Raw genomic sequence first — 24,578 nt, forward strand, 5'->3', positions numbered from 1 at the left:
ATTCCTCCAGAGCGACCATCAAACTTGTTAGTAGTGTTTGTAGAAGGTGTACGCGTCGAGGCTCTCGTGGACACTGGCGCTGCCGTTTCGATTATTCGTGCTGATTTTTGTTCCCGCCTTCGCAAAGTGACCACGCCTTACTGCGGCCCACCTCTCCGTGCAGCGACCAACTCTATCATTCGTCCATTGGCACAGTGCACGGTTCGCGTCTGCATAGATGGCATTCGTCATCACATTGTGTTTGCGGTATTTCGTCTAATCTAATTCTAATCGTCTTAGGCGAATGGATCTATCAGTTTCTTACGACCAATCTTAGGATTACAGCTTTTTGTGAATCCTACGGTTTCAAGCGTAATTACAACTCATCGAGCAGTAGCGCTATACCGACTGAACTCTCGTTGAAATCTAGGAAGCACACGACCTGAATGCTTGGAGTTGTGACGTCACAAAACTTAGGTGGACATCCCACACACGTGTTTAGGCAAGATAACCAGTTATACCTGTTGCTCGCATGCTAAGGTCCCCCCTGCCTACTTAGCCGTCACTGTACACTGTCTTGACAGCGCTGTTTCAAAACTTCAGGGAGCTTTTAACGCCTACAGGAGGCGTTGTTAGGGCCATTTTGCATATTTTCGTGCAATATTCAAATTTACCAGGCGAGACTCCTTGCACGCTCGCCTTTGAATTCTTCACCTGCCGGAAAAAATCTGGAGGTTGGTTAGGCAATGAATGCGGTAGCTAATGTATTTAAATTTATGGAAACCTCTCAAACAGCATAGTGCTTGCCGCCGACGGGATGAGCAACCTTTACGCGGCACAGCCCCGCTAACGTTGTTCTTTTTTTATTACTTAGCAGGTACGCACGAGCCTTAAGGGCACCTGTTCTACCCAGACATGTGTAGTTGAACAAGACCTCTCCACATCAAACCAGTTAGAACAGAACAGAACAGAAGAACAAGTCGCCTTTCCAAACGCATTCCTTGGTAAAAGGCTGCTAAGGTAACGCTCGGTCTTTTCAGTGTTGGCCATACGAAATGGGCGTTTTTGAGCTCTTACGGATTCGTTTTCCAGCTAATGAAAAACATTTGAATAGCGTTCGCAAAGGCTTTCACGAGAAGTTAAGGCATACGAAATTAGTCTCAACGATTTTGGGATCTCTGAATAAACGTTCAGCACACGTTGCGAAGAAGGAGCGTGGGACACGAAGAAAAACATTTATGTGCACGCACGTTCCTAGACTGTATAGGCTTTCACTTGGTGCGAGAACCCTCTGTCATTATGTAGAAAAACATATAACAAGACTGGAAGTATCCTGTAAAACAACCTGTGTTGCGTCGATTAGAACTTTTTTTGCCTCAATGAATGCAATCAACTGAACTTCTATTGGAGCGTTTACCAATACAGCAAACCTCGTTGAACATTTTTTTTTTTCAAATTAATACGACTGCACACCGATATGTTAAGGGATGACAATTCAGGACGCCAATGCTAGGTTTTTGTTTCACTCAACCGTCCAGCACGAGGGGTGACGGGCTCGGATGGAAGACAGCGAAAAGAAGCTAGCTTAAATGTTACTCGAATTAACACGTACATTCAACGTGAGGTGGGTTTCGCCCGAATTGTTCTTTCCTTACCGCTGGTCAAGAACTTCCTCAAAGAGTTCTTACGCTATAGCTGTTGGTGAGAGCACGCGCTAGGCAACCGAGACATTCGACACACATTTAACGAAAGAACCCCATTAATGGCATGTTCGCCATTTGCGAGCAAATACATCCGTGAACTTCGTACCCTCACTATTTCTCTCGCTCCTGTAATTCAACAAACTTGATCTCAGGTTTCATTTACTTTATTTCTTTATTTGTTTGCTGCTTCCAAATAATAACGCTCATACACGGAAGAACCCTCCCCAGACATCGTTATATGTCGGAACATTCTAAGCACCACGCCTTTACCAAGCAGCGTATCTCAGCCATTGGGATTAAAAAACAACCTCATTTTTTTTTCTGTCTAACATTTTTGTCCTCCCCCCTTACCCTTTCCCCAGTGCAGAATAGCAAACCGGATATTTATCTTCTGGTTAACCTCCCTGCCTTTCACTTAAAGGGACCGACAACTGCCCAGAACACGAAATGAGATGACTGCACTGATGGAAAGATTGTCCGTCGCATTGACTCAAACGAACCCTGTTTATCTCGTAAGAGGTGGATTGATATTTTTATTTCTTCATTGAAAGTCGCGAAAAATGACATTTGGCGCCTCTGGCGGCAAAATCATAAACGGTCCGATGAAGCCGGTCACATGACCATTGATTGGTGTATGCGTTCGATGACTTTTCTGTTAGTACTGAAATATTGTTAATTTCTTTATATTAAAAGATATTACTCCATAAAAATGTACATATAGGCCTGCGTTAGTTGTATGCAACAAAGTGGCGCTGCCTTCGCTTGGCGTAATGATCCCATGCCGGGACAAGCCATCCATGTCACAGGCGCAGGCAACCTTGGGCGCAGGCGCACACAACGCTGTACAAATACCGAGGTGTATAAAGCCACATCATCTCATTGTAACAGCTTGCTATTTTCAAAAATGGTTTGAAAGCTCAAAATAAAGGTGGTTAAGCATAGCTACAGTAACTCCTGCGAAAGCAGAAAAACGACAGCTTTCACAAGGGCTAGCGGCATCGCTATCAATTCTCATTGTTGCTGTAGCAAGCCTTCATGCATGTTTGGAGCCTTTCAGATCGAAAAATACTGCTTATAAAATAACTACGTGCTTTTAGGATAAACCACTGCAACTACAAACGCTACGAAGGGTAAGCTTCCTGTCGCGCCGTAAAAAACTGGGTCGGGAAAAATCAGTTGTCGGTCCCTTTAACTTTTAAGTCTCTCTCTTTCTTTCAGCCATTGGAAAAAAGGTGGCAGGTCGAGAGGTGAACCATTGTGCGCGCTTCACCTCGCGGCGTCGACGTGGCTGGTTCCGCCCAGACGAGGCCTGAGAACTACTAAGCGAAAAATCTGCACATCCTCCGCAGTATATATAGGTTAACGCAGTATATATATATATATATAGGTCAGCGCAGTATATATAGGTTAACGCCTTATTAAATTTGCACCCCTAGGGCAGCGTCACGTCTTCTGTAGCCAAAACTATACCTACTGATCGAATTTCCGTGTACGCGTTAGCTTCCACTGGTAGCGGGGTAACGCGCGGCACGAACTAAACAGGATTATACAGCGCATTCTATAGGCCAAACACGCTTCACCGCACCCTGTCATTCTCGTTAGCTCTCTCTCACTCTTCTCTGTCTTATATATATATGTATATATATATTGTGTGTGTGTGTGTGTGTTATCTACACCATACCGCGCTCCATACATATACCGCTCGCTTTCCTTTCACGTTTATTTAAATTTTGCTCGACCTGTGTGTCTAATAAAGCTAAGCAGACCTGCACACCGTTATGAAGGCGTGCCGCACGTTACCAACGACGCCCTCGAAGCCGATACATTGGAATGCACCGGAGCGCGCGTATGGCGTAGTCCACGTCAGACGCGATAGTTTCGTATCGGTACCTGGCTACGCGACGCGAGCGAAGGTGCTTAAAGCGAAGCGCTCCGTGATTTTTAATCTCGGGGGCGTATCGGTAAACACGGCAGTTTAGTTTTTATCAGTGTCTACTCTTTCTCTCCCCCTCACCATCGATGCTCCTCCTCTCACCTCCCTGCCAGCAGTACACATGCACTGACGAAGTACAGGCATGACTGCCACGCCACGTTTCGAGAGAAAAGAAAGGAGGGGGGGGAGAGAACAGCCGTAGGCACGTTTTATGTGGTGCTGTTTTGGTCGTTCTAGGGGCAGAGCGGCAGCTGGAAACAAAAAATGTAAACGCCGCTCGTAAAACTTTGGTCAGCTGAGTCATTCCCAGAATGGTGCAGGGCATTTCTCTACACAGGCGCTTTGCGGTAAATGACAGCTTGTGTAAACTAGACAACAAAGAAGCCGCGACTCATCTAGAGTTGTTCGTGCTAGATCAGCCATGCAACACTGAGCAGGTTGTTGCGGGGCTCGGCTGCTGACCCGCAAGCCGCGGGTTCGATCCCGGCCGCGGCGATCGCATTTCGATGATGGAGAAAGGCTAGAGACCCGTGCACTTAGATTTAGGTGCACGTTAAGAGCCTCAGCCGTCCACTACGGCCCTCCACTACTGCATATCGCGGTTTAGCGCACGTAAAACCGCGGCAGTCATTGTTAACACTGAGCATAAAACGAACATTGCACCAGTAAACAAGCGCCGCTTCTTCCCAGGTAAACTTTTTGGCGTTATAGCGTAAAATCTCCTCATTGTTCCCCGAGGCACCTAAACTGCTTGCTAGATCCATACCGTATGTTCTCTCCGCGAGCCGCCGACAAAAAATCTAAAGAAATGCGCAAAGAAATTTTTATATATATCCACTTGCTACACCATAGCGATATATTGCAACCTTTGCGGCCCACCCAAGTGTTTCATTTTGGGACTCATTCCTCTTTACGAACGACGTTAAAACCTTCACGATGGCAAATGTACCCATCTCGCGCACAGAATTCAGGATCGGCTCCCTAAGCAATTACCTCTAATTACATAATCTCCCACGCTGAACCCAGCCTAAATTACATCACCTTCGGTTTGACCGAGACTACTGTTACACCCGCCTCCCGGATCAGCGAAGTTTGCGCGGTGTACAACAGCCCCACGCCGATTAGGTAGCCAAAAATAGCCTCGCATTATTCAATCAGAATCGTTTCGTTATGCACTACCACATCCCAGCATAGCATCGCTCGAGACTGGTACATTCACTTGAGGAGAAAAGAACCTGAGCGCTCGAGTAGGCGGGGTTCTCGTGGCGTCATCCGCGAGGAGTGCTGGCGCGGCAGTCGCCACTGCCGTGGTCACGCGCGCGGCCGTCATAGTAGGACTACAACCAAGGTGCTTGGCCCCGCGTGTTGTTTTTTTTTATATAGCTTTCCTAATCTTTTCACACGAAATATAAGACTGCCATATGCCGGATCTCTGAACGACCACGGCTTTGGTGTCGGGATGTAGGTACTCGCTGGCACTGCCTGGCGGGCTGAGCTCAGGGAATACCTCGCACAGGCTATTTATGGATGAGCTTCGGTGTCGCAATACTTCACTGTAGCCTAACCGTTTTTCATCTTTAACAAATAAGCGAACAGTGCTACGGTATACGCATACGCGGGAGTACGGTTGGCATGGTGCATTCGATGTTCCGTGGCCTTATGAATTCACGTCGCAATATACAAAAATAGGGAAACATTCGTTTAACAACCCAAGGTGGCGGCGCCCATGTGTCTTATGTAAAATCGTCTATAGAAGACGTGCACAGATCACTTGTCTGATTCAAAGTAAGGTGCGCAATGTTGCAACTCCCGTTCGCAATAGCACTGGGCATGCATGCGTGCTCTAACCTCATGTAAAAAAAAAGTGAGGAGCCTCGCATCCCGTCGACGAAGGGCCCAGGGCGCGAGCTCGCAGGTATCAACGGGTTTCGCGGGACGCCCCGCGGCGCAGGGGCCGTTCCTCCGTTTTTACGGCCTGCCGGGCCGCTTGGTCGGCTGCCCGCATCGTATATGGGCGCAATTCGGCTTTGGAAACGTGCGCCGGACGGCCGACCGCTCGTCCGACGACTCTGTGGCGACCGCGATTCGCGCTGGTCGTAAAAAGGGTCTCCCGGATGGAGCGTTGAGCTGCCCGCAACGCGGCTCAAAGCCTCGGCACCAGCCTGTCATCGAAAGCACCGAGCGGTTTGTTTCCATAACTTTTTTTCTGCTTCGCATTACTTTTGATCTTTTCCGTGGTTAAGTGCCCCTACGTAACGTTTTTCAGCGTGCAGCCGTCACGCCTTTGCATCGCGACTACGTGCCGAGTTCCGCCTTTTCTTCTCTTGCTTTTCCGGTTTTAAACGAATGTGTTCCTTTTATTATTTCTTGTTTCGCTTCCTTATACGTAGCCGCAACGCTTAGAAGCTCAATCAGTCTAACTCGTACGCTAATTTAACCTCACCTGACAGCCTCTATCGCATTTAGAGGCGTGGAACTTCTCCGTAGCAGCAACGTCGCGCTGTTTTCCTGGTGCTTGAAGACTTGTGCAACGATTTCGTCATTCTACGCAAACACCTGATCCGGGAAATGTGTTTGTAGTGTCTGGTTATGCGGCATTTTGTAGATGGAGGGATGCCTGCAAAACTTTATCGAAAAATTTGCAGTGTCTTAGCTCGGCTATGCAAGGATATACGTAGCATTAGCAAAGGTTCCGCTGATTATTCTTAGCTTTCCAGATTGTCTAGGATTATCAGCCTTCTTCTGTTCATTCTTCGTACGTTGAACAGCTAATTGCCCGGCAACTACTTCAGGATCCGATGAGATAAGCTTCTCGGCTCTTCTGCGCCATTGAGCAGCATTTGCGCTCTCCTTCTCCATGGCGTTACCCACCTGCAAACGCCAGTCAGAGGCGCTATCAAGCGGCTCCAGCGCAGTGTCAGACGGCGACTGCACAGCGAAGGCGAATAACTGCGCGCGCGCCGGCGCCAGCGTGTCTGCCACGGCTACGACGTCACTCCTCTCGAATGCGCAGACCAGCAGCGCCGAGTGGCGCGCGGCGGTGGCGGAGTCCGCAGGCGCGCCGGCGCCAGTGTGCCTGCCGCGGCTACGACGCCACTCCTTCCGAACGCGCAGACCAGCAGCGGCAAGTCGCGCGCGGCGGTAGCGGAGAGCGCGTGAGATGCCGGCTCCGGTGAGCCAGCTCATCACTGATCCTCGTGTATGCGCAGCACGGCTCACGAGGATACACGCGAAAACGGCTCCGGCTAGGCAAGTGTAGCTAACGCTACAAAATCCTGAGGTACGTGACTCGGCGCGCAGCGGGCCGCTCCCACATTGGGACAGTCAGGCCAAGGTCGACCGCCGCATCCTCTGGACAGCCAATAGTTTTAGATAATAAACTTTCTTTCACGTTGTCGCTAACGAGCCTAGCTGATCACCTGCAATGCTGATGTAGGTACTAGGTGACAACTATTCTATATTCAGTGAAAACATAAGCAAAGTAATCAAACAGTAATCAAAGTAGTCACAGACACACGCATTCACGAAGGAGCGTTGCTGTTGTTTTTAAGTCGAGACGTCTAAACAAAACCATCTGGAACAGCGATGTTCTCGACGGTATACGTAATGCACATACCTTTCTCATGATGACAGCCAGTCACGCATGAGTGGGGTCACAGCAAACTGACCCACATAAATTGCCCTTGGTCTATCAGAAACTGTGCATCGCCGTTTCTTCTATGGTAGGTAAGTACAGCGGCATACCTGAATATTTAGTATACAGTAGCAGTGTCCACCATCAAGAAGCGATTCGCAAAAAAAAGGCGGCCACTAAATCTTTCTAGATATGCACAATAATCAAGCTCGCAGAATCTCTGTAAACAAAGAAACTAGGTCGATCTTGTACGACAATCTGTCGCACGTGTGCTCAAAATAAAGTCAACCCATAAAGTATACATCACATCGATTGTATACATAATCTATTGGATAGATATGATGAGCGCTTTCGGCCTTAATGATTTTCTGACTGCGCAATTCATTTTAAACATGCCGACAAACTCATGCAAATGTCGGTTTATCTCTCTAATATTTTGCATAACTGTTTCTTTTATGTCGTTTACAGAAGTCCCTGCCCAAGCACTGTCTAGGAAGTAAGTTTCCATGGCTGTGCAATGAATACTACAAAAGCATGTGTTCGCGATTGACTCTTGTAAAAACGGCTGCTACATTATTAACCACTTTCAAAAGTAATTCTACCTGCACATTTTCGCTGGTCTCTAAAAATTCAGCGTGATTTTATGTTTTGCGCTGGGCGCAATCAAAAGAATTAAGCGGCGATTTCGCGATACTATTACGGCAATTATGCGACGTATTTTTATACATTATAGCGTGCTGAAACTGCCAGTTGAATGCAAGCTACTCGATTGATGTACATGCATCAATCGAATATACAACCTTCAAGGCGCCTGTAAAGCGTGCATTTTGGCAATAACAGTAACCTTGAAAGAAAGCCAAGACAATAGCTGTGAAGGCAGCGGGATAAAAAAAAAAGCTTATTACATTTGTTGAAACTGAGCCAATTTTTCTTGTATTAAAATTTTCGCCCAGTAATATTAATTTTGAACAACGCAATTACTGAATATTTTCATGACTGCGGCCACAGACCTCTCAGCAATTCAATGCTTTCTGCCCAAAATCTTGGACGCGACTGACAATGTCTTCTTCGCAGCACAATTGTGCATTGCAAAAAAGCATACAGTATGTATTGCGGTGAAAGGAAATCATAATGCGTGCCAGTGATGCAGAAACGCGAATAACAGTGACCACAATGACGTTCTCGTGTCTGGCATATGCAAGTGCTTGTAAGGGCCTCACGTGTGAATAATTTTACCTAGTGCCAGAAAGACGTCTACCAGATAGCCGAGGCATTTATTCACAGACAGAATCAGTACGTCATTATACGAAGAAAAAACTCACAAGGGTCCCTTGAGCATTCGCCTAAGACGACTCGAAAGCGAAAGCCATCTTCTACAATTTCTCCTCAGTCGATGTTTTGATCCTCCTTCTCCCCCTTCCAAAAGCTTTTTGCATCTAACGTGGTTTTGCATTGCTTCCAAGATTGGAGGCATTGCAAGCTTTGTGCACCTCATCTGGTTTTGCATTGCCTCTGTGATCGGCCCACCTTTCACCAAGCGCGAATGTCATGTGCTGACGTCATCACGTGATGCTGATTTTTTGCATTACCCGTGTTGACGCCGACGGTCAATTTTCGCGTTTGATGAAGCGTTTAAGGCTTTCGCCCTAAAAAAAAACACTTAGTCCTACGCTTCAACTCTACAACTCGAATTTCAGCAAAACAAGAACAAAAAAGGAACGAAATTGCAGTGGCATTAAACGTTACGTTAACAAGCTTGGCAGGATTTAATACCGACGTAAGCCAATTGAACCACGCCGCAAATGCATTTCCCAGGCGCCTTCTTTTCTTTTCTCTTTTTTACGTTTAAAAGCACGCCCTTCCAAAGCCTACCCCGCCAACGCGCGCTTTGTTGTTGCTCAATTATTCATCGGAGAACGAGCGCGTGGCGAGGACTACCTCGCTATTGTGCAGAATCGACAAAACGCTCGGAATGGGCAATCATTCCTGCCTCAAACGCGCCAGCCGTACGTACATATCGAGTCTGCCGCGTTGCACCACACAACCGTTGCACTGTATCAGACGCGGTAGTTTGGTCTGGTCTGGCCGTGCGACTGTTCTTGCTCCGAGGCGGATATTGGAACCAGGGGGGGTTCATGCTTTTACTCGGAAAAAAGGGGTGGGGCAGCTTCTATATGAATTCAGTTGGAAATCGTGTGCGGCCGACATTTACGACTCGCTCGTTCGCCTCTACGTCGCTCCATTTATATTCCTTATGGCTGTTTTTTTTTTTCTCCTTATGCGTCATTAATTTCTTTAGCTAAAGTTAAAAGTTACAGATACATTGTTCCTGAAAACGTTCTCTGTTTGTTCGGCTGCATGGTATTCGCCTCTGTGGTTTGTTTCAGAGTTTCTTCGTAATGTGCTTAGATTGTTACAACATCGATGTGTGTGCGTCGACTTTCGGTGTATTCGTTCGTGTAAAAAATTTACGTGCATGGGGTGAACACCCCATGTATAACGATAAGTTACGAGATAAGCAGTGGAGTGGCTAGTGTTTGTATATATATATATATATATATATATATATATATATTTCCTATTTCCCACCGGATCCATTGAACTTCATCCTCGCATATATATATATATATATATATATATATATATATATATATATATATATATATATGGAAAGAAGTGTTAATTTCAAGGGCTCGTTTTCTTTGTTATACACAATATTAATGAGGACTAACAGACAATAATGCCAAGGAAAGTATGGGGGATGTTTTTAGTAATAAATGTAAGGTAATTGTGAAGAAAGAAAGGTGGACGAAAAGATAGCTTGCCGTGGGCAGGGACCGAACCTGCGACCTTCGAATAACGCGTCCGATGCTCTACCAACTGAGCTACCGCGGCGGCCATCCCCCCGTCCACTTTATAGGGTATATGTGTGCATTTAAACGTGGGAGCGTCAGTCAGCGCCGCCAGTAGCCATGACGGCGAGGTAGGTTAGGTTAGGTTAGGTTATATATATAATATATATATATATATATATATATATATATATATATATATATATATATATATATATATATATATATATATATATATATATATATATATATATATATATATATACTTTTGTTTTCGAGGTCGGCTTAGGCGAATGCATAAGGGACCGTGTGACTTTTTAAGCAACGTTGAAGCAAGTATAGGCCTCCAACGCTCAAGTTTGCGCAGCGCCGTCCGCCGCCCCAGCGGAGAGAGGGGAAACCTCCGGTAGCTCGGACGGGTCGCTCTTGCTTGGTTTTCCCATTGCGCGCGCGGAGAACGTGCTCCCCGGGCTTTTATCTCGCATTTTTCACGCTATGGGTGCCGTTCCTTCGTCGTACTCGAAAGCAGGCATGCAGTCCTGCTGCATTGTGAACTGTCACAAAAGTTTAAAAATGATGAACAGCCGAAAACTACCCGTCAAGTTCTACCGTTTCCAATGCAAGCAGTGCGAGGAGCAGAGGCGTCAAGAGTGGATTATGGTAGTTCGCCCCGATGCTTTCGCGGTCTTGTCACCTTGAAGCAATTTTTGTCGTACACAGTATTACGAACTATTAGAGAGTTTTAGCAAGCTACGGAAATACGGTACGCAAATACGCTACCGTAGGACGGTACCGCTCCTCCTTTCCAGGTCGTCGACCTTTTGCCGGGAAGGCACCCCAACACCACAAAAGCTTTTTCAAAATTTACTGTGGGGTTGTCACGGCGTATTGTTGCCCGCCAGCCCACGCATTGTTAACGAGACACCTGTCGTTTGGGGTACGCATTGTCACTGGAACGGGGAGCGGCAAAAGCACAACCAGCGGGAAAGGAGGAACGCTACCGTACTGCCTTACCGTATTTGCGTACCGTATTTCCGTAACTTGATAAAACTCTCTATCAACGGGGAGAAACGCGATGGCCATGCTCATTTGAAAGGGAAGTGCGTTTTTGAACCGAAGCTACAACAAATAGACAGCCGCTGTACGTTTAGAGATTGCGCGCTGGCTTTCCGAGTCAACCATTTGTAATGTGACAGCAGCGGAGCATGTGGGCTTAGTACACCACAGTTTAAATAACGTACCGTGAGTACTAAGTGTTTAATTCAGCTGACTGCGGTACATTTCCCGTCGCGGCTCCCTGTAAACAGAATTAGGCTGCATGTTTGCACTGAGCGTTTATATTGGCCTTGCATGTGACACGCCGTGATTGCTTAGCAGGCTGAACGAAGTGTTGCGCTGTTAAGATCGTGGTCATGGGTTCGATTGACGCAAACGGCAGCTGCATTTTGATGGGAGTGAAATGCAGTAACACCGGCGTACTTAGATTTCATCATCATCATCATCAGCCTGTCTACGCCCACTGCAGGGCAAAGGCCTCTCCCATGTTCCGCCAATCAACCCGGTCCTGTGCTTTCTGTTGCCACGTTATACCTACAAACTTCTTAATCTCATCTACCCACCTAATTCTCTGTCTTCCCCTCACTTAGATTTACGTACACGTTAAAGAACCCCAGGTGGCCGAAATTATTCCAAGTCTCCCACCAGGCGTGCCTCGTAATAATGTCACGCGTTCGGCGCGTAATATATAGCCTTGCATGCGCGTGAGCCGCGGGCAATATACAGCTGCCGCTTTGGAAACGAGCTGAAAAAACAACCAAGGCGTCAATTAAATTTTCGATGGCTTCGCAAATTCAGATGCACTTATCATCGGGCATAAATCTCGGCATAATCATAAACATGCGCGTTTCCAGTGGGTATTGTACAGTATAATGCCGACCAAGCGAGCTGTCGAAACAACCAAAGCGACATCCGAATAAGCGAATACGGTGCGTGATCAGGCGTCGATATTATTCGAAATGAAACACGCCTCTGCAAGAAACATGCATGGTCGAAGTGGGCATGAAATATATATATATTTTTGCGCGTATCATTATGCTATCAAAGGGAGCTCTAAAAAAATCCAAAGTGACATTAAACTTGCGATCCGACGTTGTTATCATTCGATGCAAACCTCGGCAAAAGTGAAAATCCCACGAAACTGAACACTGCGCATTGCGATGCAGCCAGTGACTCAACAGGGCAGATGTAAATTTATGCTCTTCACACTGAGCTCATAATAAATTTAAAGCCGCACGACAAACTTCGCATCCAAGCAATCGAAAAGTTATCAATAGAAAACGCACGCGAAAGTGTGCTGGAGGTTTGCTGACAGCTTCGAGTAGACACGACTGCCGCAACGAATGTGCGTTTTACCGGTGACATAATTACAGGACTCGCGCTGTCACCTCCCTATTCATGTCAAAAGAATGTGCCCGTCCAGCATCGGCACGCACGTAGCGCTCGCACAAACAGCATCGTCCTTGACGACGTGCTCGGTCCCGAAAAGGTGGTCGATCAACCGCCCTCCTCTGGTGAGATTCCCACCGCGAAAACGTCCTTTCCATCTCTGGGATCTTTCTAAACCTCGAGAGCAAGCGACACGTGAAGTTCCACGTGCACGGCGAGCAGAAAAGAGCGCGTGCAGGGTGCGTGAACGTGCTGAGACAGCGTTGTCAAAAGGCAGGCGCGGGAGAGGAGCGACCGGTTTTCGCAAGAAAGGCGGCCAAACGCGTGCGACGCAGCGCCCCCTGGCCGAGCTTGGGAGGCCTATGAGTCATGTTACTTCGTTTTTCAATGAAAAAAAAAAAATTACGAAAGCTTCACAGTAGTGGTGCCAAGCCTGAAGGAAGAGCCAAGCTAGGGGTGGCCTTCCTTGTTTTCTCTTTATTTTTTTATGTCTTTCTTCTGTTTCTCTCTGTTTCTTGTATCTATTTTTTGTATCTGCCTCTTTCTATTCCTTTCTTTATATTTTTATTTCTCGCTCTTTCTATCTTTATTTCTCTTCCTTCCCTTTCTGTCTCTGTCTTGCTTTGTTTCTCTTTATTTTTAGTTTTTTCTATCTCTTTATCGTGTGTATTCCTTTCTATATCTTTCTTCCTTTCTATCTCTTTCTCCGTCCTATCTTTTAAATGCGAAGCATTTCTCAGCGAACCTCTGGCACTTTGAGCGTATCTATCTATCTATCTATCTATCTATCTATCTATCTATCTATCTATCTATCTATCTATCTATCTATCTATCTATCTATCTATCTATCTATCTATCTATCTATCTATCTATCTATCTATCTATCTATCTATCTAGCCGCCTACGTATGGGTGCTCTCCTGCTCACCTCGTTAACGTGGTGTTGACGTAAATTTGCATGGGAGGGTAAGATGATTTGACGAATTTAACTGCCGGGTGAGGACATGAATAACGTGAAAATCATGTCACGTACGTCGTCAAACCCTTTCCTCCAGACACTTCTGGCACGTACCCGTTTACAACAGGCGGCGCTGTATGGGTATGCGCCACAGGTGATGGACAATTTATATCTACTTGGGAACAGCGAGAACAGACATTGATAAGTTAAATGCGAGAGCGTTAAGAAAAACCGACATCAGCAGCGTTGACCCGACGAATGGTAAGAATAAAAATTAGGATACCAGCAGGAACAGGACCCAAGCATTCTGCGTGGCAATCAGGTATTCTACCACAGGGCCGCGCTAGGTCTAAAAACTAGTTTGAAAAAACAGCCTATGCGGGCGTAATATCCGTGCAGCGTCAGTTGTGGTTGTGGTGCTGGCTATATAATTTTACAAAAAAAGCAATAAACACTACATTTGTATTTCAGTGATTCAGCAAGCTATATTGAAGCGTTGCTCGACCCCGGAGGAATACATTAACGAAAGTTACGTGTGATATTCTCATGATTGCACCATAAAGTGCACTTACTTTCGGTAATACTGGCGCATGTATACGTGAGAGCTGACGTTACGTCGCACCGTAAGTTAGCCTTTAAACGCCAGTGTTGTCGACTTCCATGGCAAGCCCCCGATGTGCACACAGCTACTCCACTTTCAAAAACACATCGATCCACGCTCGTAACGCTTGTCTGAAAGCCATAAAATAAAGCATAGAAGTACTCGCTGACTGCTTCCCATGAAACCGATTTCCACAGCGCGTGGGATCTGCCGAATTTTTAACATGAAAGTATTTTATGCCGGGGTCCACCACGGCTCCACTGACGTATTTTCGTCACGAATATGACGTTGTAAAATATATAGACTAACAGATGGCAAAGGAAATCTAGACGAAAGAATATTGGCGGTGCATCTGCGTGCTCCACTGCAAATGCCGTGTAAAGACGATAGAGGAGGTGCTGAGTGAGATATGGACGCCATCTGGCAATACGTCGGGAAACATGAGCTTGTGCAGAGGGTTTCCTTCCTCCGTGGCAGAGGGCGTTCGTAGGCGCGCATAAGCACTTTCTGCGCAGCTTAAGAAACTAGGGTCTTTAGAATTACGTATCAATGTATTTTCTATTAAAGGAACACACCACCTAATACTTACCTAGTGATGTTGCGCCTCAGATATGCGTAATATTCACTTTTTTGTTCGACACCGTTCACAAGTATGAACAGTCGTACCAGTTCAAGATGGGTAGGTGTTAAGCAAGTGGTCCAAATTTGGCCGGGTCGCTGAATCGGGTGACAGACAGACAGACAGACAGACAGACAGACAGACAGACAGACAGACAGACAGACAGACAGACAGACAGACAGACCAAAGTTTCTGCGCTTACGTTCCCCAAGAAAGACTATCGTCTTTAAAAGTTCCGTTACCGGGAGTCGAACTTACGACCCCTCGCACCGCAGCGCGCGTCGCGAAACGACTCGGCCATAGGCGGTAGGTTCTTCACCATTCTAACGGCAAGCTATTTATATACACCATTTGCCGGTGGTGGTACTCAGAGATCGGTGGCACTTCAGCGTGTTTTCTTTATCACTAGCGAGATGACGCGAGGAGCTCGAAGGGTGCGCTCTAAAGGTCGTCGCCCCACGCGTTGCGATGAGCGTGCGTCTCTACAAGGCATGGTCGTTTATCTCGCGCGCGCTTATCTCGTGCTGGCGGTGGCTTGTACGTCTTGTGTTCTCACCGCAAGTATGCGTGGACGTTGCAGAGAACACGAAGGTCACTTCGCTCGCCGCAGCAGCCGCTTGTTGCGAAAGGAGCGCGCTGCAAACACGCAAATAAGTTACAACTGTGACAGTTCGCGCTCATCCTGCGTATACTTGTGCGTTCGTTTCGTGAGTCCTCCTGTTCGAGCAGCGCGCTTTAACTGTCGAACTGTGACAGTTGTTAGTCCGCGCTCATCCTGTGTATGTTCTTTCCGTGCGTCCTTTCTGCTTCAGCAGCGCATTGCAAGTTTCGAGTTCCTTGCTGTTCTTCGCGTGATATTACAATTTGTTGCTATAGCATTCATTCCTTCGCCCTTGTCGCGAAACAATGCACAACAAACGCTTAGCTACCTCTGCGAAGGCACGTTTCACTTTCGTGTTACACCGATTCCTATGACAGAGATTCTTATCAGCCATGTTTTTCTTTCTATTTCTCTCTGCCTCTGCTTCTTTCTCTCCCTTTCTTCATTTCTCTATTTCTTTCTGTCTTACTCTCTGTTTTTTTTTCTATCTTTCGTGTCTCTTTCTTTCTATCTCTTTCTAAGTCTCTTTATGTTTTTCTATCTTTTTATGTCTTTATTTCCTTTATTTCTCTGAATTTTTATCTCTCTCTTTCTTTCTATGCATTTCTTTCTTCCTCTATTTCACGTCTTTCGCGCACTCCACTTCGCCGAGCAGTTTTCGTTTAACGCTCGCGCCTGCGGTACTCGGTAGTGGGGCTTGCCCAGTTCCCGTGGCGCATACCAACCTGTGGTTTTCTGCGGACACCAAAGTTTTTACAACCGGCTTACACAGCTCCACTTTGAAAAAATGTCAGTTGCACTTTCTCCGGTGCTGGACAAGATCTAGACGTCGTCACACATGTCCTTCAAGCGCAACTGCACTGCTCTTTGGCGCTCCGTTTTAAATGCCTGCGGGCCACGAGGATTTAACTCTCGGCATAGGCAGGCACCATCTTGCGTCGCGCCTCGGAGGCCATATAAAAGCGCGTAGAAGGAGCCCAGTTGCAGTACACGGCTCATGCCCGCGGCCTACTACCGACGCAATCACGGAGGCCACGCAAAATGAGGACCGATTCGTGGGAGCTTAGTGGGCGCGCTGCGAGATGGTGCAGCATGTCCAAAAGAAATCTCGACAGAGGAGACAGGCTGTAGTATATGACCCATACGCGATCCGTTTCTGCTTTGGCAGTTTGATGAGTTGCTACATTACTTGAATGATGATGTCATTATTGTCGACGGTCATCGTGAAATTGATTCCACAGGAAGCATTCTATTAACCTTCAATACCTCAGCCAGCAACTCGTGGGGAAGCTGCAACATGTTTTATGATCCCGTATGTGAGAAGCTATTTTCGGTGCTATACATGTACAAAGTTGTAAATGTGTTTTGCTGAGCTTGCCCGCAGCTGCAAGGTTATGCAGAGCTTATGGGCTGTGTACGTTTCTTCAGTTATACCCGCAGGCGTTCTGCGAATATCAGAGAATCATACAACAATACGCATCAGCATGCAAATGTTGAGCGGCTAAGAGCCAATTTTTATAAAAGCCAATCTCGACAAAAAAGCTAAAGTAAGTGCGTACAAAATGGAAGTTGCAATGTCGTAGTATACGGATATATACAGGAACCGCTCACTTTCATTATCTTTTTTCTTCGTCTTCTATGGATTGTACGGTTGGAAGAAGGAGCTTCAATTTCTCCACAAGACAAAATTTGCGCAAGTACTCCTCATGACAGGGTGCTGTAGCTGTCTTGCAGGTGCATGCAACTTCGGTTTCTAAATTGAAATTCACTCGCATCGTCTGCTATTTGAATGATCGTGTATGCACTCTTCTCTAATGAGAGTTCTACTACAGTACATTTCAGAAAAATGAGGTATGTTTGAGCTTTGTGATACGAGAAGGCCATCGCACTATTTTTTTTTTTTCGTTTACCAGTACAATTCTATAGACTAACACACGAAAATGCGCGTTATTGTATTGTAACTTGATATGCTTTCTCGTCTCCTCAAAGTGATATGAAAAAATATCTTCACACACCCTTCTTGCCATAGTTTTTTTTTTCTTTATTCAAATCTTATCTGAACTTGTTCTGGTTGACATTTCGCGAGGGCCACAATATTTGTAGCAGCAAATCACGTAGTTTGCAAACGCAGCCATGCATTATAATGCACCTCCGGCGAGTTTGCGACATGATAACATGGCGAAATGATACGTTTGCATCGTTTGTGCCTAGCTTAGTAAGCCTTAACCCAAACATGAGACACGCGACGATTCCGTGCTTACGTCTTCCAAGATGCCTCTTCAAAAAACGAAAAAAAAAACGTGTAATTTCGGTTGCCGCTTGCATGCCCGGATCGCTTTTAAAGTCCCATCGCTGACAGCGATTATATGACAGTAATCTTCTCTAAGTACGGTCTTCCATTGCAAACATGTAGATTATTTGTTGCTCCAACAAAAGCAAAACCTTACTGATCTTTGGTATGTTACGGTAAAAAGAAAAAAAGTAGGAGGTTGAAGCAGCACAACTGCACATCAGTAATGCTCGAAAGTCGAAATTATCAGCCTAATGGGAGTGGGCCTTTGAAGACGCCTACATTAAAGCACGACGCGTCATGCGGCATTCATAGCGCAGACGAGATACCCGGAAGTTATTTGGTGAGGCATGATTTTGGTTAGACGTTTCAACTCACGTACAAAGGATCTGCATCGCGGCTATTGTACTGTGTAAATCGTATGCGAAGAACCGCGTGCCTCTTTGAACTGAACAATGATTTACTTAATGGTTAGCGTGCACGTCGTCTTGGAAGCTGAGACAGTGCAGTTTGTTTACGGACAGTTGTGCACGCGACTTGCAGTGCCACTCTTTGATCGGTCAACAAAAACCATACAACTTAACAACTTAAAAGTGCGGAAGGCTTGGTCATGTTTCAACTTTAATAGTTGAAAATACAAGAGAACCGATCTCCGAATTTTTAGGGGTGCTACAGAAAATAATAAAAACAAATGTTGAAGATAAGGCACTGCCGCAGTCACTGTGTGATGTGTCATCTTCGGTTAGAAATAGCACGCACCGTTGGCTGTGTCTATTGCACGTTTCTTGTAGCGTTGTTCTTTTGCGAACTTATCTTTCTAGTGTCCTATTACAGATTATTTTGGCCTGTTTTTGGCATCAGTCACACACAAAGAAACGTATTCAGGGCACCATTAACAAATTACCGTTATAATAATGTAGCGGCACACAAATAGATTCGAGCACCGATTACTGTGGAAAGCGGAAAAATGTGTAGCCACAAGACAAGTCTGTGGGAGTATCATCCGTGATAATAAATGATCGTAACTTTAAGTTTTAAAGCACATAGATTGTATCACACAACGTTCTATGTTCACTATTTTGCGACCACACTGTAGAGGCCTACTATCTTTGCGTTCTTTTACAGGGCTCTTAATATTTACCATTATATAGATCATATAGCGGTACACGTCACTTCACGTAAGCCTTGAGTGTTCACTGGAATGCTCTTCCTAATGCACATACAAATTTTAAGTTCTTGCGTTTCCAGCTGAAGTAAAAAGAAAGTTGGAACACAGGAGACACCAAAAAATCCTAGAGCAAAAGAAGACCCGGTTGTGTGTCCCGGCTGAACTACTACAGTGCGGTGGGCGAGAGTACGGGTAAGCAAATAGAGTACACTACAGCGCTCCTGTCCTCTGTCTTTGAGCTCTAGGTCGTGCGTTCGTTTACCCGCCACGGCGGCCACATTTAGACGGGAATGGAAGCGACACTGGTGAACTTAGACCTAAGTGCAACTTAAAGAACACCAGGCCGTCAAAGTCAATCCGTAGCCCTTCACTATGGCGTGTCTAATAATTACATCGCGGTTCTAACAGGTAAAACGCAACTCTTTTTCACACGTAACATGAATCGTCTTTACGGTAGGAAGTCGTCTTCGGCGTTCGAGGGTAGCCGAGAAACTTGCTGAAAGTCGATTTATCTTTCTTTTGTTCGACGCAACTCAAAGCGCGCGCTTAGAATCTAGCGACTTTCGCAACCGCTTGAAGAGAGCGCATCAGCAAGAAAGACACTTCCGTGGGAAGATTGCCAGGTGCTGTCCTCGTGTCTTTTTCGCCACACCTTCGCCACCCTGGCCTACTTCTCGCCAAACAGAGCGAATCCGTCTCCATCAAGCGCAGAAGCACCGCGAAAATCGACGCGCACATTTCCGGCCATGCCTCGCCCTCCCGCGGCTATCACGATCCCAGGGTGAGCAGTATCCTCTCTCTCTCTCTCTCTGTTTCTCTCTCTCTCTCTATCACTCGCAAACGTAGGCTTCAGCAATGCTTTGCGGCGAGACGATTTACAATAGGCACTGCAGACTCAGCCGACGCGGCGTCATCCCGCCGCCTCTAACCTGTGCAGCTGCTGTGTGGCCGTCGCATTTCGGCCGCCGCCGGTGCGCTCATTAACTGGTCCGGCCGATTGGCCCCTAAAGGGGCATTCTAATGAGCCACCCTATCAGCTAGTTTGCGGGGTCTTCTCCGCTCGTAATCATCGTTTATCACGGCTTTCCCTCCTGTAAAGCTGTCTGTGCCACACTCTCTGCCTCGCGTTGTACCGGACGTGTCGGCGCGCATTCTTCGAAGGCGGGAATTCTTTTTGTTCTGTACTAGTTCGGAAATTTAGGGAGTTGGGTGCCAATAAGATCAAGCTATCTCAGCGTTTTAGCTGAGAAAAAATATACAAAAATTAAGAAAATAGTGCTAAAAGTCTTAAAGAACATTTTATTGGTTCAGGCTATAGCCCATCGATAATGTGAAGTTTCGCCGGTACTTCGCATGCAATGTATTGGTTATTTATTTTCTTTCTTCAACTTCAATCCTGATCGTGCAACGAAATCTGACGCGTCCGGCGCGTGAGTAAATCTTTTCCTAAAATAACGATGCACCAAAAAAATTGAATTTTATTTAAGAAACTATAAGGCACGAGGGATCGAAGCAACCAGTCTCGACTTTCTTTTTTGCTTTATTTTGGGCTTAACCACCAACGCTAAACTTTCACTTCTGTGTCACAAAAATTACAAAGCCAGCCGACTTCTTTTTTGTTTTTTGTTTTTTTTTTTTTTGTTCAACGTAGTTGATTAAAGACAGCTTGATTCTTCAGACGTGCTTAGTTATGGAAGAAAGAACGGCCTCGTTCCACTCATTTTGTTCTCTCTTTCGTATTTTACGTTTCTGTTTCATTCTAACTGGATTGCTTTAGAGTTTGGGGTTTATACCATCTCGGCTACTCAATTTATAGAAGTTCTGCAGCGCAAAACAAAAAATGGCTACATAAAAAGAAGAATGAACAAGCTACGAAAAAAAATCTAGTAAACTGAAACAAACAAAGAAAGTAGCAAGTTTTATACGTCAGCGCGGGAAAACGTGGCGCCCCGGTGCAGTAGGCACGAGCTCACTTTTTCGCACTGCATGTCAAACCCAAGCGTGTGGCGCACCGAGCTTAAAAAAAAACTCACCTTCAATACCACAGCCGGAAGGCGGTGCACCAGGCGGCATAGCTGGCCGCAGTTTCGGAAGACGCTTCGCCCTGGTAGTCTATCCGCAATCAAAACGTTCACAGCGACTTCTCAGACGAAGATCTGTCACCCACAAACGCGCGCGAGGAAGGCGAAGGTTCGGCGTACGGAGCAGTTCACCGACAACGCATCCTTGCGAGACACTGGCCCGACAGGCTCTGGTGCTGCGCCGAAAAGTGCGCCCGTAGGACGATCCGCGTGCCCCCCGCGCGCTCTCTAGCGGCGTCGACGGGAAACAGCGCGCAACCGGCGCTGTGCTCTTGCCCGTCATACATGCTCCGAGCACAGAAGACGGCTTCGCGCGCACGCTGTCTCGTTTCAGAAAAACGAACGTTTCATCAAGGTACGACACGCGACGATTAATAGATGTAGAAACGCCCGTCTTTTTTTGCTTTTTTCTTTTTTTTCTTCAGCTTAACCACCTACGTTCAACTTGAACCTGTCAGTAGAACGGCTTCGTTTGTCACCGTACGTCATTAAAGGCAGCTTGAATGATGAGACATGATAAGTAATCAAATCAAAAGCAGCTCATTAACATTTCGTTTATTTCGTATATTATTATTTTTTCCATTTTTAAAATTTCCGTTTTATTGTTTAGCATGCAGTAAAAGATGGAGCTTTCGTGCTGTAGTACATCGTCACGCGCACTAGCACAAGATATTAGAACGGAGTTTGTAAAGTAGGCTTCTCCCTGTAAAGAGTCTTGATGTGGGCAAGCCCACCCAACAAACGTCCCAAATCCACCCTCTCCCTTCACCCATCTCTCATTATTTTTGTACTTATATTTTCTGTTTTCATTTCACCCTTATTTTTCAGACTTATTTTATCTGGTATAAATTCAAAGAGAGAGAGAGAGAGAATCGCTTCAATGAAATGCTGGAGATAATAGCCTCGCTATTCACCTGACATGCTACTCCAGGTGACGGGTGATGACTATGTTATACATGCTGATAAACACTTAGGAGCACATTATCCCGGCCTCGGCCGCCGCATTTTCGATGAAGGCTAAAATGCTTGAGTCCCGTGTGCTTAGACTTGAGTGCACGTTAAAGAACCCCAGGTGGTCGAAATTTCCGGAGCCCTCCACTACCGCGTCTCTCATAATCATATCGTGCTTTTGGAACGTTAAACCTTAAGAATTATTATAATTAAGGGCACCCTGCAATTATATATAAATATAATTTATATTTATATCTAAATATAAATTAGATTTTCTTTGTAATTTGCTGTCTTTCCGCTACGCTGACAGGGATGGCACTGGTGCATGGCAATCACGGGCGATATTATGCTGGCAAAACGTTTGGAAGATAGCAAAAAATACAGCGCCTAAACGCAGCCTTGCCATCTACAGCCACTTAAAGTCCAACTGGCCTGCGTTCATCATGGGACCTGGACGCTGCTATCGCAGAGTTATCGTGCAACATTGGCGCTCGTTAACTCTCTCTATCTCCATCGTTTGTATAAAAAATATCGGGAACAATTTCTTCCTTACGTGACTGCACGTCGCAGAGCACTCGCACCGCGCATGCGCTGTGGTGGAGTGTGTCACTTTCAAGACGCGCCAAGCGCCAGTCGCCTGCGAGCATCTGTTCAGGAATCCGCCTACGGGGAAGCCTTCGGGTCGTAAAAAATGCCGCTGGCAAAAGTTTGTCGACGCTCAAGGGATCTACTTTGAAGACTTTTGAGGCATTTTAGCAATATATTTAATGAATATATTGCTACGTACCAGTGACATCGCGGTCAACAAGACGAAGAAAAGGACGACAACAAGATAGACTGGCGCGAGCTGTTCCTATCAGCAGCTCTGCTCGCTTAACCAGTTGTAAATACATCGGTTCCCATTCCTTCGGGTCTGTGTCTTTCCCGTAACAATATTTTTCCGTAACTCCGCCCGTGTCAACGCCCTCGTCTTCTTTCGTGTGCGTCTTCTTAGCGGCAAATTATGCCTTCGTTTCCAAGATACTTTTTATAAAAACCTTGTATATATACATCTAATATTATCAACAGGCTATTGCTGCGCCTATCATCTGTCAAAATTTTCAAACGCCTACAGCACATAATCTTCTTTTCCTTGCACAGGGAAACGAATACACGCACCTAACGTGATTCATCTCTCGAGAAAAATCGTTCACTTATGAAGTAGAGCAGCATTAGTCAGGGCAATCTTCAAAGAGACAAAAGAAAATCTGTAAAATAAAAAAAAAATCAGTTTTTCGCGGAGCTTGCTACATTCCAAACGGGAAGGCGTTCAAATGATTGATTGAGCCAGCTCCCCTGCGCAGTTTCAGTGTCGACAGGTGGTCATTTCTCTAACCATTTCTGTTATTCCGACGACAGACGGCGCTAAGCAAACAAGGACGATGTAAAGGACCAGACGGACACAGCGTTGACCATCAGCAGAAAATTTACTGCGCACTCCTAAATCGGCCTAGTGTTTTACTTTGTTGCTGAGCGCTGCTTTCGGGGGCATGAAATACTGGCACATTCAACGTGGGGTTCTTTTAAACAATGTATGGTCGTCCTTGTGTTAACAAAACAGCACTCAAGTGCTCGCGCGGTGATGGGGGTATTTCGCAAACTTCATGGGCATCTCAGAAAGTTGTGGAACCCAGATGGTTCACACAAGGATCCAGCCACTGTGCTATGGAAAGGGTGTCTGATAATACTAAATCAAAGTGATGAATGTGTTGTGAAATTGATCCACAAAGAAAAAATTGGTAGATAGATAGATAGATAGATAGATAGATAGATAGATAGATAGATAGATAGATAGATAGATAGATAGATAGATAGATAGATAGATAGATAGATAGATAGATAGATAGATAGATAGATAGATAGATAGATAGATAGATAGATAGATAGATAGATAGATAGATAGATAGATAGATAGATAGATAGATAGATGGATAGATGGATAGATGGATAGATGATAGATAGATAGATAGATAGATAGATAGATAGATAGATAGATAGATAGATAGATAGATAGATAGATAGATAGATGGATAGATGGATAGATGGATAGATGGATAGATGGATAGATGGATAGATAGATAGATAGATAGATAGATAGATAGAAACGCTTGAAGTGGCAGAGGTTCGCTAAGAAATACTTCGCATTTAAAATTTCAATAGCGGCATATCTTCCACGACATATAGATGCGTTACTTCACAGGCTTCGACTGGAAGTAGCGTACACAGTTTCCTGCAAAAGATACACCGATACAACTCACCTGAATGCTGCAGTTTTTTTTTATGAAAATGAAATTGCTCGTCGCATTTTCCTGGAATGCGTGAAGTACGCAAATGAAAGAAAAAAGTTAAAGAAAAAAACAAGCAAGTTCGGAAAGACGCCCTCTCAAATCACAAAAATTACTTGGACCGTGGCCTGAAAAGCATCTTCAGCAAAAACCCGACATCTTCTTAACAACTTTTTACTAGACAGTGGACTGACCCGCCAAGGTGGTCTAGTGGTTATGGTGCTCTACTACTGACCCGAAGGTCGCGGGATGGAATCCCGGCCGCGGCTGCCGCATTTTCGATGGAGGCTAAAATGCTTGAGACCCGCGTACTTAAATTTAGGTGCACGTTAAAGAAACCCAGGTGGTCGAAATTTTCGGAGCCCTGCATTACGGCGTTTCTCATAATCATATCGTGGTTTTGGGACGTTAAACCCCAACAATTATTATTTTTAATAGTA

The 24,578-nt window shown here is 45.7% G+C and overlaps 1 protein-coding gene across 1 annotated transcript in view; it reads right to left on the reverse strand.

Annotated features, from left to right (window-relative positions):
- LOC119382851 (leucine-rich repeat-containing protein 4C) overlaps window positions 1-21,035 on the reverse strand; it is a 232,277-nt gene extending 211,242 nt beyond the window's left edge. Inside the window, exon 1 of the mRNA XM_037650729.2 lies at window positions 20,816-21,035. The gene's annotated coding sequence lies outside the window, so the exon portion shown is untranslated. The remainder of the gene's footprint in view (window positions 1-20,815) is intronic.
- Window positions 21,036-24,578: the final 3,543 nt, after the last annotated feature.

The sequence above is a fragment of the Rhipicephalus sanguineus genome, chromosome 2, assembly GCF_013339695.2.
Source record: "Rhipicephalus sanguineus isolate Rsan-2018 chromosome 2, BIME_Rsan_1.4, whole genome shotgun sequence".
In the NCBI taxonomy this organism is placed as follows: domain Eukaryota; kingdom Metazoa; phylum Arthropoda; class Arachnida; order Ixodida; family Ixodidae; genus Rhipicephalus; species Rhipicephalus sanguineus.